This window comes from Schistocerca gregaria, unplaced genomic scaffold (assembly GCF_023897955.1).
Source record: "Schistocerca gregaria isolate iqSchGreg1 unplaced genomic scaffold, iqSchGreg1.2 ptg000238l, whole genome shotgun sequence".
Lineage (NCBI taxonomy): Eukaryota > Metazoa > Arthropoda > Insecta > Orthoptera > Acrididae > Schistocerca > Schistocerca gregaria.
Window position 1 is genome coordinate 388,557 of NW_026061750.1, and position 16,116 is coordinate 404,672.

Sequence of the window (16,116 nt, forward strand, 5' to 3'; positions counted from 1 at the left end):
TCCCGTGCAACTCGGCTGCTAGTCCTCCACTCATGCAAAATCTTAAGGTCCTAGCTCATGTCAAAGGCACCAAAGCCAGCTAAAAAGTCAATTATCGATACATAAAACTTGAATTGCACTACTTCTTACTTTCTATTACATCAAGTTCGAAGCTTTATCTGTGTTCTATTATGGTGCTTTTAGGGTCTCCGCATACCGCAGCACGTGATATAGCTTTGCAGACGATAAGTACAACCGTTTCAGGAGAAGAGCGGCCAATGTCACGATCTGCCTTTAAGTCTATTCGATAACAAAAGACGAAAACGGACGGATTTCTCAGGTTTTTACTACATATGAACACTTTTCACATTCTCCCGTGCAACGCGGCTGCTAGTCCTCCTTTCGTGCAGAATCTTAAAGTCCTAGCTAATGTCCAAGTAACCAAAGCCAGCTAAAAAGTCAATAATCAATACCTGCATACCGCAGCACGCGACATAGCTTTGCAGACGATAAGTACAAACTTTTCAGAGAGAAGAGCGGCCAATGTGACGATCTGGTTTTTAGTCGATTCGATAACACGTGACAAAACGGACGGATTTCTCAGGTTTTTACTACATATGAACACTTTTCACATTCTCCTGTGCAACTCGGAAGCTACTCCTCCTTCTTGCAAAATCTTAAGGTCCTAGCTCATGTCCAAGGCACCAAAGCCAGCTAAAAAGTCAATAATCGATACCTAAAACTTGAATTGTACTACTTCTTACTGGCTATTACATCACTTTAGAAGCATCACCTGTGTTCTACTATGGTGCTTTTAGTGTCTCCGCATACCGCAGCACGCGACATAGCTTTGCAGACGATAAATGTAACCGTTTTAGACTGAAGTGCGGCCAATGTGAGGATCTGGCCTTATATCGATTCGATAACAAATGACGAAAACGGACGGATTTCTCAGGTTTTTACTACATATGAACACTTTTCACATTCTCCCTTGCAACGCGACTGCTAGTCCTCCTTTCATGCAGAATCTTAAGGTCCTAGCTCACGTCCAAGGCACCAAAGCCAGCTAAAAAGTCAATAATCGATACCTAAAACTTGAACTTTAATACTTCTTACTGGCTATTACATCAACTTAGAAGCTTCATCTGTGTTCTACTATGGGGCTTTTAGTGTCTCCGCATACCGCAGCACGCGACATAGCTTTGCAGACGATAAGCACAACCGTTTCAGAGAGAAGAGCGGCCAATGTGACGATCTGGCTTTAAGTCAATTCGATAACAAATGACGAACACGGACGGATTTATCAGGTTTTTACTACATATGAACACTTTTCACATTCTCCCGTGCAACTCGGCTGCTAGTCCTCCACTCATGCAAAATCTTAAGTTCCTAGATCATGTCCAAGGCACCAAAGAAGGGTAAAAAATCAATAATCGATAGCTAAAACTTGATTTGTACTTTTTCTTACTGGCTATTACATCAACTTAGAAGCTTCTTCTGTGTTCTACTATGGTGCTATTTGTGTCTCCTAATGTGGCAGCACGCGACATAGCTTTGCAGACGATAAATGTAACAGTTTCAGAGAAAAGAGCGGCCAATGTGACGATCTGGCATTAAGTCGATTCAATAACAAATGACGAAAACGGACGCATTTCTCAGGTTTTTACTATATATGATCACTTTCCACAGTCTCCCGTGCAACGCGGCTGCTAGTCCTCCCTTCATGCAAAGTCGTATGGTCCTAGTTCATCGCCAAGGCACCAGAGAATGGTAAAAAAGTCAATAATCCATAACTAAAACTTGAATTGCACTTCTTCTTACTTTCTTTTACATCAACTTAGAAGCTTCATCTATGTTCTACTATGGTGCTTTTAGTGTCTCCGCATACCGCAGCATGCGAGATAGCTTTGCAGACGATAAGTACAACCGTTTCAGAGAGAAGAGCGGCTAATGTGACGATCTGGCTTTAAGTCGATTCGATAACAAACGACATAAACGGACGGATTTCTCAGGTTTTTACTAATTATGAACTCTTTTCACATTCTCCCTCGCAACGCGGCTGCTAATCCTCCTTTCATGCAAAATCTTAAGGTCATTCCTCATGTCCAGGGCACCAAAGAAGGTTAAAAAGTCAATAATCGATAACTAAAACTTGAATTGTATTACTTCTTACTGGCTATTACATCAACTTAGAAGCTTCATCTGTGTTCTACTATGGTGCTTTTAGTGTCTCCGCATACCGCAGCACGCGACATAGCTTTGCAGACGATAAATGTAAACGTTTTACACTGAAGTGCGGCCAATATGAGGATCTGGCTTTAAATCGATTCCATAACAAATGACGAAAACGGACGGATTTCTCAGGTTTTTACTACATATGAACACTTTTCACATTCTCCCTTGCAACGCGACTGCTAGTCCTCCTTTCATGCAGAATCTTAAGGTCCTAGCTCACGTCCAAGGCACCAAAGCCAGCTAAAAAGTCAATAATCGATACCTAAAACTTGAATTGTACTACTTCTTACTGTCTATTACATCAACTTAGAAGCCTCATCTGTGTTCTACTATGGTGCTTTTAGTGTCTAAGCATACCGCAGCACACGACATAGCTTTGCAGACGATAAGTACAACCGTTTCAGAGAGAAGAGCGGCTAAAGTGACGTTCTGGCTTTAAGTCGATTCGATAACAAATGACGAAAACGGACGGATTTCTCAGGTATTTACTACATATGAACACTTTTCACATTCTCCCATGCAACTCAGCTGCTAGTCCTCCTTTCATGCAGAATCTCAAGGTCCTAGCTCATGTCCAAGGCACCAAAGGCAGCAAAAAAGTCAATAATCGATACCTAAAACTTGAATTGTACTACTTCTTACTGGCTATTACATCAACTCATAAGCTTCATCTATGTTCTACTATGGTGCTTATAGTGTCTCCGCATACCGCAGCACGTGACATAGCTTTGCAGACGATAAGTACAACCGTTTCAGAGAGAAGAGCTGCCAATGTGACGACCTAGCTTTAAGTCGATTCGATAACAAATGACGAAAACGGACGGATTTCTCAGGTTTTTACTACATATGAACACTTTTCACATTCTCCCGTGCAACTCGGCTGCTAGTCCTCCACTCATGCAAAATCTTAAGGTCCTAGCTCATGTCAAAGGCACCAAAGCCAGCTAAAAAGTCAATTATCGATACCTAAAACTTGAATTGCACTACTTCTTACATTCTATTACATCAAGTTCGAAGCTTTATCTGTGTTCTATTATGGTGCTTTTAGGGTCTCCGCATACCGCAGCACGTGATATAGCTTTGCACACGATAAGTACAACCGTTTCAGAGAGAAGAGCGGCCAATGTGACGATCTGGCTTTAAGTCAATTCGATAACAAATGACGAACACGGACGGATGTCTAAAGATTTTACTACATATGAACACTTTTCACATTCTCCCGTGCAACTCGGCTGCTAGTCCTCCACTCATGCAAAATCTTAAGGTCCTAGCTCATGTCCAAGGCACCAAAGCCAGCTAAAAAGTCAATAATCGATAACTAAAACATGAATTGTACTACTTTTTACTGGCTACTACATCAACTTAGAAGCTTCATCTGTGTTCTACTACGGTGCTTTTAGTGTCTCCGCATACCGCAGAACGCGTCATAGCTTTGCAGACGATAAGTACAACCGTTTCAGAGAGAAGACCGGCCAATGTGACGATCTGGCTTTAAGTCGATTCGATAACAAATGACGAATACGGACGGATTTCTCAGGTTTTTACTACATATGAACACTTATCACATTTCCCAAGCATCTCGGCAGCTAGTCCTCAATTCATGCAGAATCTTAAGGTCCTAGCTTATGTCCAAGGTACCAAAGGCAGCTAAAAAGTCATAAAACGATACCTAAAACTTGAACTGTACTACTTCTTACTGGCTATTACATCAACTTAGAAGCTTCATCTGTGTTCTACTATGGTGCTTTTAGTGTCTCCGCATACTGCAGCACGCGACATAGCTTTGCAGTCGATAAGTACAACCATTTCAGAGAGAAGAGCGGCCAATGTGACGATCTGGCTTTAAGTCAATTCAACAACAAATGATGAAAACGAACGGATTTCTCAGGTTTTTACTACATATGAACACTTTTCACATTCTCCCGTGCAACTCGGCTGCTACTCCTCCTTTCATGCTGAATCTAAATGTCCTAGCTTATGTCCAAGGCACAAAAGCCAGATAAAAAGTCAATAATCGATACCTAAAACTTGAATTGTACTACTTCTTACTGGCTATTACATCAACTTAGAAGCTTCATCTGTGTTCTACTATGGTGCTTTTAGTGTCTCCGTATACCGCAGCACGCGACATAGCTTTGCAGACGATAAGTACAACCGTTTCAGAGAGAAGAGCGGCCAATGTGACGATCTGGCTTTAAGTCGATTCGATAACAAATGACGAAAACGGACGGAATTCTCAGGATTTTACTAATTATGAAGACGTTTCACATTCTCCCTTGCAACGCGGCTGCTAATCCTCCTTTCATGCATAATCTTAAGGTCATTCCTCATGTCCAGGGCACCAAAGAAGGTTAAAAAGTCAATAATCGATAACTAAAACTTGAATTGTATTACTTCTTACTGGCTATTACAACAACTTAGAAGCTTCATCTGTGTTCTACTATGGTGCTTTTAGTGTCTCCGATTACCGCAGCACGCCACATAGCTTTGCAGACGATAAGTACAACCGTTTCAGGAGAAGAGCGCCCAATGTCACGATCTGCCTTTAAGTCGATTCGATAACAAAAGACGAAAACGGACGGATTTCTCAGGTTTTTACTACATATGAACACTTTTCACATTCTCCCGTGCAACGCGGCTGCTAGTCCTCCTTTCGTGCAGAATCTTAAAGTCCTAGCTAATGTCCAAGTAACCAAAGCCAGCTAAAAAGTCAATAATCAATACCTGCATACCGCAGCACGCGACATAGCTTTGCAGACGATAAGTACAAACTTTTCAGAGAGAAGAGCGGCCAATGTGACGATCTGGTTTTTAGTCGATTCGATAACACGTGACGAAAACGGACGGATTTCTCAGGTTTTTACTACATATGAACACTTTTCACATTCTCCTGTGCAACTCGGAAGCTACTCCTCCTTCTTGCAAAATCTTAAGGTCCTAGCTCATGTCCAAGGCACCAAAGCCAGCTAAAAAGTCAATAATCGATACCTAAAACTTGAATTGTACTACTTCTTACTGGCTATTACATCAACTTAGAAGCATCACCTGTGTTCTACTATGGTGCTTTTAGTGTCTCCGCATACCGCAGCACGCGACATAGCTTTGCAGACGATAAATGTAACCGTTTTAGACTGAAGTGCGGCCAATGTGAGGATCTGGCCTTATATCGATTCGATAACAAATGACGAAAACGGACGGATTTCTCAGGTTTTTACTACATATGAACACTTTTCACATTCTCCCTTGCAACGCGACTGCTAGTCCTCCTTTCATGCAGAATCTTAAGGTCCTAGCTCACGTCCAAGGCACCAAAGCCAGCTAAAAAGTCAATAATCGATACCTAAAACTTGAACTTTAATACTTCTTACTGGCTATTACATCAACTTAGAAGCTTCATCTGTGTTCTACTATGGGGCTTTTAGTGTCTCCGCATACCGCAGCACGCGACATAGCTTTGCAGACGATAAGCACAACCGTTTCAGAGAGAAGAGCGGCCAATGTGACGATCTGGTTTTAAGTCGATTCGATAACAAATGACGAAAACGGACGGAATTATCAGGTTTTTACTACATATGAACACTTTTCACATTCTCCCATGCAACTCAGCTGCTAGTCCTCCTTTCGTGCAGAATCTTAAGGTCCTAGCTCACGTCCAAGGCACCAAAGCCGGCTAAAAAGTTAATAATCGATACCTAAAACTTGAACTGTACTACATCTTACTGGCTATTACATCAACTTAGAAGCTTCATCTGTGTTCTACTATTAGGCTTTTAGTGTCTCCGCATACCGCAGCACGCGACATAGCTTTGCAGACGATAAGCACAACCGTTTCAGAGAGAAGAGCGGCCAATGTGACGATCTGGCTTTAAGTCAATTCGATAACAAATGACGAACACGGACGGATTTATCAGGTTTTTACTACATATGAACACTTTTCACATTCTCCCGTGCAACTCGGCTGCTAGTCCTCCACTCATGCAAAATCTTAAGTTCCTAGATCATGTCCAAGGCACCAAAGAAGGGTAAAAAATCAATAATCGATAGCTAAAACTTGATTTGTACTTTTTCTTACTGGCTATTACATCAACTTAGAAGCTTCTTCTGTGTTCTACTATGGTGCTATTTGTGTCTCCTAATGTGGCAGCACGCGACATAGCTTTGCAGACGATAAATGTAACAGTTTCAGAGAAAAGAGCGGCCAATGTGACGATCTGGCATTAAGTCGATTCAATAACAAATGACGAAAACGGACGCATTTCTCAGGTTTTTACTATATATGATCACTTTCCACAGTCTCCCGTGCAACGCGGCTGCTAGTCCTCCCTTCATGCAAAGTCGTATGGTCCTAGTTCATCGCCAAGGCACCAAAGAATGGTAAAAAAGTCAATAATCCATAACTAAAACTTGAATTGCACTTCTTCTTACTTTCTTTTACATCAACTTAGAAGCTTCATCTATGTTCTGCTATGGTGCTTTTAGTGTCTCCGCATACCGCAGCATGCGAGATAGCTTTGCAGACGATAAGTACAACCGTTTCAGAGAGAAGAGCGGCTAATGTGACGATCTGGCTTTAAGTCGATTCGATAACAAACGACATAAACGGACGGATTTCTCAGGTTTTTACTAATTATGAACTCTTTTCACATTCTCCCTCGCAACGCGGCTGCTAATCCTCCTTTCATGCAAAATCTTAAGGTCATTCCTCATGTCCAGGGCACCAAAGAAGGTTAAAAAGTCAATAATCGATAACTAAAACTTGAATTGTATTACTTCTTACTGGCTATTACATCAACTTAGAAGCTTCATCTGTGTTCTACTATGGTGCTTTTAGTGTCTCCGCATACCGCAGCACGCGACATAGCTTTGCAGACGATAAATGTAAACGTTTTAGACTGAAGTGCGGCCAATATGAGGATCTGGCTTTAAATCGATTCCATAACAAATGACGAAAACGGACGGATTTCTCAGGTTTTTACTACATATGAACACTTTTCACATTCTCCCTTGCAACGCGACTGCTAGTCCTCCTTTCATGCAGAATCTTAAGGTCCTAGCTCACGTCCAAGGCACCAAAGCCAGCTAAAAAGTCAATAATCGATACCTAAAACTTGAATTGTACTACTTCTTACTGTCTATTACATCAACTTAGAAGCCTCATCTGTGTTCTACTATGGTGCTTTTAGTGTCTAAGCATACCGCAGCACACGACATAGCTTTGCAGACGATAAGTACAACCGTTTCAGAGAGAAGAGCGGCTAAAGTGACGTTCTGGCTTTAAGTCGATTCGATAACAAATGACGAAAACGGACGGATTTCTCAGGTATTTACTACATATGAACACTTTTCACATTCTCCCATGCAACTCAGCTGCTAGTCCTCCTTTCATGCAGAATCTCAAGGTCCTAGCTCATGTCCAAGGCACCAAAGGCAGCAAAAAAGTCAATAATCGATACCTAAAACTTGAATTGTACTACTTCTTACTGGCTATTACATCAACTCATAAGCTTCATCTATGTTCTACTATGGTGCTTATAGTGTCTCCGCATACCGCAGCACGTGACATAGCTTTGCAGACGATAAGTACAACCGTTTCAGAGAGAAGAGCTGCCAATGTGACAACCTAGCTTTAAGTCGATTCGATAACAAATGACGAAAACGGACGGATTTCTCAGGTTTTTACTACATATGAACACTTTTCAAATTCTCCCATGCAACTCGGCTGCTAGTCCTCCTTTCATGCAGAATCTTAAGGTCCTAGCTCATGTCTAAGGCACCAAAGACAACTAAAAAGTCAATAATTGATACCTAAAACTTGAACTGTACTACTTCTTACTGGCTATTACATCAACTCAGAAGCTTCATCTGTGTTCTACTATGGTGCTTTTAGTGTCTCCGCATACCGCAGCACATGACATAACTTTGCAGACGATAAGTACAACCGTTTCAGAGAGAAGAGCGGCCAGTGTGACGATCTGGTTTTAAGTCGATTCGATAACAAATGACGAAAACGGACGGATTTCTCAGGTTTTTACTACATATGAACACTTTTTACATTCTCCTGTGCAACTCGGCTGCTAGTCCTCCTTTCATGCAGAATCTTAAGGTCCTAGCTCATGTCCAAGGCACCAAAGCCAGCTAAAAAGTCAATAATCGATACCTAAACCTTGAATTGTAGTACTTCTTACTGGCTATTACATCAACTTAGAAGCTTCATCTGTGTTCTACTATGGTGCTTTTAGTGTCTCCGCATACCGCAGCATGCGACATAGCTTCGCAGACGGAAGTACAACCGTTACAGAGAGAAGAGCGGCCAATGTGACGATCTGGCTTTGAGTCGAATCGATAACAAACGACGAAAACGGACGGATTTCTCAGGTTTTTACTACATATGAACACTTTTCACATTCTCTCGTGCAACTCGGCTGCTAGACCTCCTTTCATGGAGATTCCTAGGGTATTAGCTATTATCCAAGGCACCAAAGCCAGCTAAAAAGTCAATAATCGATACCTAAAACTTGAATTGTACTACTTCTTACTGGCTATTACAACAACTTAGAAGCTTCATCTGTCTTCTACTATGGTGCTTTTAGTGTCTCCGCATACCGCAGCACACGACATAGCTTTGCAGACGATAAGTACAACCGTTTCAGAGAGAAGAGCGGCTAAAGTGACGATCTGGCTTTAAGTCGATTCGATAACAAATGACGAAAACGGACGGATTTCTCAGGTTTTTACTACATATGAACACTTTTCACATTCTACCATGCAACTCGGCTGCTAGTCCTCCTTTCATGCAGAATCTTAAGGTCCTAGCTCACGTCCAAGGCACCAAAGCCAGCTAAAAAGTCAATAATCGATACCTAAAACTTGAACTGTACTACATCTTACTGGCTATTACATCAACTTAGAAGCTTCATCTGTGTTCTACTATTAGGCTTTTAGTGTCTCCGCATACCGCAGCACGCGACATAGCTTTGCAGACGATAAGCACAACCGTTTCAGAGAGAAGAGCGGCCAATGTGACGATCTGGCTTTAAGTCAATTCGATAACAAATGACGAACACGGACGGATTTATCAGGTTTTTACTACATATGAACACTTTTCACATTCTCCCGTGCAACTCGGCTGCTAGTCCTCCACTCATGCAAAATCTTAAGTTCCTAGATCATGTCCAAGGCACCAAAGAAGGGTAAAAAATCAATAATCGATAGCTAAAACTTGATTTGTACTTTTTCTTACTGGCTATTACATCAACTTAGAAGCTTCTTCTGTGTTCTACTATGGTGCTATTTGTGTCTCCTAATGTGGCAGCACGCGACATAGCTTTGCAGACGATAAATGTAACAGTTTCAGAGAAAAGAGCGGCCAATGTGACGATCTGGCATTAAGTCGATTCAATAACAAATGACGAAAACGGACGCATTTCTCAGGTTTTTACTATATATGATCACTTTCCACAGTCTCCCGTGCAACGCGGCTGCTAGTCCTCCCTTCATGCAAAGTCGTATGGTCCTAGTTCATCGCCAAGGCACCAAAGAATGGTAAAAAAGTCAATAATCCATAACTAAAACTTGAATTGCACTTCTTCTTACTTTCTTTTACATCAACTTAGAAGCTTCATCTATGTTCTACTATGGTGCTTTTAGTGTCTCCGCATACCGCAGCATGCGAGATAGCTTTGCAGACGATAAGTACAACCGTTTCAGAGAGAAGAGCGGCTAATGTGACGATCTGGCTTTAAGTCGATTCGATAACAAACGACATAAACGGACGGATTTCTCAGGTTTTTACTAATTATGAACTCTTTTCACATTCTCCCTCGCAACGCGGCTGCTAATCCTCCTTTCATGCAAAATCTTAAGGTCATTCCTCATGTCCAGGGCACCAAAGAAGGTTAAAAAGTCAATAATCGATAACTAAAACTTGAATTGTATTACTTCTTACTGGCTATTACATCAACTTAGAAGCTTCATCTGTGTTCTACTATGGTGCTTTTAGTGTCTCCGCATACCGCAGCACGCGACATAGCTTTGCAGACGATAAATGTAAACGTTTTAGACTGAAGTGCGGCCAATGTGAGGATCTGGCTTTAAATCGATTCCATAACAAATGACGAAAACGGACGGATTTCTCAGGTTTTTACTACATATGAACACTTTTCACATTCTCCCTTGCAACGCGACTGCTAGTCCTCCTTTCATGCAGAATCTTAAGGTCCTAGCTCACGTCCAAGGCACCAAAGCCAGCTAAAAAGTCAATAATCGATACCTAAAACTTGAATTGTACTACTTCTTACTGTCTATTACATCAACTTAGAAGCCTCATCTGTGTTCTACTATGGTGCTTTTAGTGTCTAAGCATACCGCAGCACACGACATAGCTTTGCAGACGATAAGTACAACCGTTTCAGAGAGAAGAGCGGCTAAAGTGACGATCTGGCTTTAAGTCGATTCGATAACAAATGACGAAAACGGACGGATTTCTCAGGTTTTTACTACATATGAACACTTTTCACATTCTCCCATGCAACTCAGCTGCTAGTCCTCCTTTCATGCAGAATCTCAAGGTCCTAGCTCATGTCCAAGGCACCAAAGGCAGCAAAAAAGTCAATAATCGATACCTAAAACTTGAATTGTACTACTTCTTACTGGCTATTACATCAACTCATAAGCTTCATCTATGTTCTACTATGGTGCTTATAGTGTCTCCGCTTACCGCAGCACGTGACATAGCTTTGCAGACGATAAGTACAACCGTTTCAGAGAGAAGAGCTGCCAATGTGACGACCTAGCTTTAAGTCGATTCGATAACAAATGACGAAAACGGACGGATTTCTCAGGTTTTTACTACATATGAACACTTTTCAAATTCTCCCATGCAACTCGGCTGCTAGTCCTCCTTTCATGCAGAATCTTAAGGTCCTAGCTCATGTCTAAGGCACCAAAGACAACTAAAAAGTCAATAATTGATACCTAAAACTTGAACTGTACTACTTCTTACTGGCTATTACATCAACTCAGAAGCTTCATCTGTGTTCTACTATGGTGCTTTTAGTGTCTCCGCATACCGCAGCACATGACATAACTTTGCAGACGATAAGTACAACCGTTTGAGAGAGAAGAGCGGCCAGTGTGACGATCTGGTTTTAAGTCGATTCGATAACAAATGACGAAAACGGACGGATTTCTCAGGTTTTTACTACATATGAACACTTTTTACATTCTCCTGTGCAACTCGGCTGCTAGTCCTCCTTTCATGCAGAATCTTAAGGTCCTAGCTCATGTCCAAGGCACCAAACCCAGCTAAAAAGTCAATAATCGATACCTAAAACTTGAATTGTACTACTTCTTACTGGCTATTACATCAACTTAGAAGCTTCATCTGTGTTCTACTATGGTGCTTTTAGTGTCTCCGCATACCGCAGCATGCGACATAGCTTCGCAGACGGAAGTACAACCGTTACAGAGAGAAGAGCGGCCAATGTGACGATCTGGCTTTGAGTCGAATCGATAACAAACGACGAAAACGGACGGATTTCTCAGGTTTTTACTACATATGAACACTTTTCACATTCTCCCGTGCAACTCGGCTGCTAGACCTCCTTTCATGGAGATTCCTAGGGTATTAGCTATTATCCAAGGCACCAAATCCAGCTAAAAAGTCAGTAATCGATACCTAAAACTTGAATTGTACTACTTCTTACTGGCTATTACAACAACTTAGAAGCTTCATCTGTGTTCTACTATGGTGCTTTTAGTGTCTCCGCATACCGCAGCACACGACATAGCTTTGCAGACGATAAGTACAACCGTTTCAGAGAGAAGAGCGGCTAAAGTGACGATCTGGCTTTAAGTCGATCCGATAACAAATGACGAAAACGGACGGATTTCTCAGGTTTTTACTACATATGAACACTTTTCACATTCTACCATGCAACTCGGCTGCTAGTCCTCCTTTAATGCAGAATCTTAAGGTCCTAGCTCATGTCCAAGGCACCAAAGCAAGCTAAGAAGTCAATAATCGATACCTAAACCTTGAATTGTACTACTTCTTACTGGCAATTACATCAATTTAGAAGCTTTATCTGTGTTCTACTATGGTGATTTTAGTGTCTCCACATACCGCAGCACGCGTAATAGATTTGCAGACGATAAGTACAACCGTTTCAGAGAGAAGAGCGGCCAATGTGACGATCTGGCTTTAAGTCGATTCGATAACAAATGACGAAAACGTACGGATTTCTCAGGTTTTTACAACATATGAACACTTTTCACATACTCCCGTGCAACGCGGCTGCTAGTCCTCCTTTCATGCAGAATCTTAAGGTCCTAGCTCATGTCCAAGGCACCAAAGCCAGCTAAAAAGTCAATAATCGATACCTAAAACTTGAACTGTACCACTTCTTACTGGCTATTGCATCAACTTAGAAGCTTCATCTGTGTTCTACTGTGGTGCTTTTAGCGTCTCCACATACCGCAGCACGCGATATAGCTTTGCAGACGATAAGTACAACCGTTTCAGAGAGAAGAGCGGCAAATGTGACGATCTGGCTTTAAGTCGATTCGATAGCAAATGACGAAATCGAACGGATTTCTCAGGTTTTTACTACATATGAACACCTTTCACAATCTCCCGTGCAACTCGGCTGCTAGTCCTCCTTTCATGCAGAATCTTAAGGTCCTAGCTTATTTCCAAGGCAACAAAGCCAGCTTAAAAATCAATAATCGATACCTAAAGCTTGAATTGTACTACTTCTTACTGGCTATTACAACAACTTAGAAGCTTCATCTGTGTTCTACTATGGTGCTTTTAGTGTCTCCGCATACTGCAGCACGCGACGTAGCTTTGCAGACGATAAGTACTACAGTTTCAGAGAGAAGAGCGGCCAATGTGACGATCTGGCTTTAAGTCGATTAGATAAGAAATGACGAAAACGGACGGATTTCTCAGGTTTTTACTACATATGAACACTTTTCACATTCTCCCGTGCAACTCGGGTGCTAGTCCTCCTTTCATGCAGAATCTTAAGATCCTAGCTCATGTCCAAGGCACCAAAGAAAGCTAAAAAGTCAATAATCGATACCTAAAACTTGAATTCTACTACTTCTTACCGTCTATTACATCAACTTAGAAACTTCATCCGTGTTCTACTATGGTGCTTTTAGTGTCTCCACATACCGCAGCACGCGACATAGCTTTGGAGACGATAAGTACAACCGTTTCAGAGAGAAGATCGGCCAATGTGACGATCTGGCTTTAAGTCGATTCGATAACAAATGACGAAAACGGGCTGATTTCTCAGGTTCTTACTACGTATGATCACTTTTCACATTCTCCCGTGCAACGCGGCTGCTAGTCCTCCTTTCATGCAGAATCTTAAGGTCCTATCTCATGTCCAAGGCACCAAAGACAGCTAATATGTCAATAATCGATACCTAAAACTTGAATTGTACTACTTCATACTGGCTTTTACATCAAATTAGAAACTTCATCCGTGTTCTACTATGGTGCTTTTAGTGTCTCCACATACCGCAGCACGCGACATAGCTTTGCAGACGTTAAGTACAACCGTTTCAGAGGAAGAGCGGCCAATGTGACGATCTGGCTTTAAGTCGATTCGATAACAAATGACGAAAACGGACGGATTTCTCAGGTTTTTACTACATATGATCACTTTTCACATTTGCAACTCGGCTGCTAGTCCTTCTTTCATGCAGAATCTTAAGGTCCTTGCTCATGTCCAAGGCACCAAAGCCAGCTAAAAAGGCAATAATCGATACCTAAAACTTATATTGTACTACTTCTTACTAGCTATTACATCAACTTAGAAGCTTCATCTGTGTTCTACTATGGTGCTTTTAGTGTCTCCGCATACTGCAGCACGCGACGTAGCTTTGCAGACGATAAGTATTACAGTTTCAGAGAGAAGAGCGGCCAATGTGACGATCTGGCTTTAAGTCGATTAGATAAGAAATGACGATAACGGACGGACTTCTCAGGTTTTTACTACATATGAACACTTTTCACATTCTCCCGTGCAACTCGGGTGCTAGTCCTCCTTTCATGCAGAATCTTATGGTCCTAGCTCATGTCCAAGGCACCAAAGCCAGCTTAAAAATCAATAATCGATACCTAAAACCTTAATTGTACTACTTCTTACTGGCTATTACAACAACTTAGAAGCTTCATCTGTGTTCTACTATGGTGCTTTTAGTGTCTCCACATACCGCAGCACGCGACATAGCTTTGCAGACGATAAGTACAACCGTTTCAGAGAGAAGAGCGGCTAAAGTGACGATCTGGCTTTAAGTCGATTCGATAACAAATGACGAAAACGGACGGATTTCTCAGGTTTTTACTACATGTGAACACTTTTCACATTCTCCCGTGTAACGCGGCTGCTAGTCCTAATTTCATGCAAAATCTTAATTTCCTAACTCATGTCCAAGGCACCAAATAAGGGTAAAAAGTCAATAATCGATACCTAAAACTTCAATTGTACTACTTCTTACTGTCTATTACATCAACTTAGAAACTTCATCCGTGTTCTACTATGGTGCTTTTAGTGTCTCCACATATCGCAGCACGCGACATAGCTTTGCAGACGATAAGTACAACCGTTTCAAAGAGAAGATCGGCCAATGTGACGATCTGGCTTTAAGTCGATTCGATAACAAATGACGAAAACGGACTGATTTCTCAGGTTTTTACTACGTATGAACACTTTTCACATTCTCCCGTGCAACGCGGCTGCTAGTCCTCCTTTCATGCAGAATCATAAGGTCCTAGCTCATGTGCAAGGCACCAAATCCAACAAAAAGTCAATAATCCATACCTAAAACTTGAATTGTAGTACTTCTTACTGGCTATTACATCAACTTACAAGCTTCATCTGTGTTCTACTGTGGTGCTTTTTGTGTCTCCACATACCGCAGCAAGCGACATAGCTTTGCAGACGATAAGTACAACCGTTTCAGAGAGAAGAGTGGCCAATGTGACGATCTGGCTTTAAGTCGATTCGATAACAAATGACGAAAACGGACGGATTTCTCAGGGTTTTACTACATATGAACACTTTTCACGTTATCCTCTGCAACTCGACTGCTAGTCCTCCTTTCATGCAGAATATTAAGGTCCTAGCTCATGTCCAAGGCACCAAAGCCAGCAAAAAAGTCAATAATCGACACCTAAAACTTGAATTGTACTACATCTTACTGGCTATTACATCAACTTAGAAGCTTCATCTGTGTTCAACTATGGTGCTTTTAGTGTCTCCACATACCGCAGCACGCGTCATAGCTCTGCAGACGATAAGTACAACCGTTTCAGAGAGAAGAGCGGCCAATGTGACGATCTGGCTTTAAGTCGATTCGATAACAATTGACGGAAACGGACGGATTTCTAAGGTTTTTACTACAAATGATCACTTTTCACATTCTCCCGTGCAACTCGGCTGCTAGTCCTCCTTTCATGCAATATCTTAAGGTCCTAGCTCATGTCTAAGGCACCAAAGCCAGCTAAAAAGTCAATAATCGATACCTAAAGCTTGAATTGTACTACTTCTTACTGGCTATTACATCAACTTAGAAGCTTCATCTGTGTTCAACTATGGTGCTTTTTGTGTCTCCACATACCGCAGCACGCTACATAACTTTGCAGCAGATAAATGTAACCGTTTCAGACAAAAGAGCGGCCAATGTGACGATCTGGGTTTAAGTCGATCGATATCAAATGACAAAAAAGGACGGATTTCTCAGGTTTTTACTACATATGAACATTTTTCACATTCTCCCGTGCAACGCGGCTGCTAGTCCTCCTTTCATGCAAAATCTTAATTTCCTAGCTCATGTCCAAGGCACCAAAGAAGGGTAAAAAGTCAACAATCGATACCTAAAACTTGA